This window comes from Asparagus officinalis, chromosome 7 (assembly GCF_001876935.1).
Source record: "Asparagus officinalis chromosome 7, Aspof.V1, whole genome shotgun sequence".
In the NCBI taxonomy this organism is placed as follows: domain Eukaryota; kingdom Viridiplantae; phylum Streptophyta; class Magnoliopsida; order Asparagales; family Asparagaceae; genus Asparagus; species Asparagus officinalis.
In genome coordinates this window covers 6,687,072-6,687,950 of record NC_033800.1, presented here as the reverse complement: position 1 = coordinate 6,687,950, position 879 = coordinate 6,687,072, and positions in this window count along the sequence as shown.

The following is an 879-nucleotide window of genomic DNA, read 5'->3' as shown; positions in this document are numbered from 1 at the left end:
GCTTCTGATAGAATGAACGTCATTGATGTATTTGTTATTTTTTCAATCACAAAGCATCTGAGTATATAATTGAACATGATATGAGCATATTTTGTTGGAGCTTACTTTTATATCCTTCTTCATTTTTTTCTGTTTCCATCAGGTCCTGTCTAGAATTTGTTTCAACACTACAGCAAACTCTTCTGCTCCTTGTGCTTGCTAACTTTTTTGTTGATTTCACAGGTTATTCTGATGTTATATTTAGTTTAAAGTATATTTTATTTTTATATTTGATGCGGCTACCAGTCATTGCAGATGCCAGTATCTGATACTTTCCGTTGTGGAGACTTTCTCTATGGTTTCATATTATATAAATATGTGCAAGTTGATGATCAGATCCTTCTAAAGTGGTTTTGGTTGCCATCAGGAGAATACTTAAGATTACATTTTCTGGGTGGATTCGATGTGTTTCTTTTTGGGTCTTAAAATATTGTAATTTCTTTTGAGGTAGGTGGCCGAACCTAATCTTGCATTTTATTTAATGATAAATTTGTGACACATTGTTCGAATCTTTCTTTCTGGATGATATAAGATATAGTGACACTGTAGAAACTTTAGTATCAACAACTTTTATAGTGTAATAGCCTTTTCCTGTATCTCAGATGCTGTGTTAAATTGCATTGTTAGAAATCTTAAGGTAGTCTTAGAAATCTTTAGTCTGGTTGATTATAAGGTTCTTCTATGTGGCGAGTGATCTACGACCAATTGGGGGTGTCTCGCGGCGTCTTACGCCAATTGCATACCATGTAGAGATCGGACCTCGATGGCGGTCGACGGCGACCTCAACGGCTACGGAGGCATCGGCGACCCACGTGTAGCTCACCTGCGCGTGGAGAGACG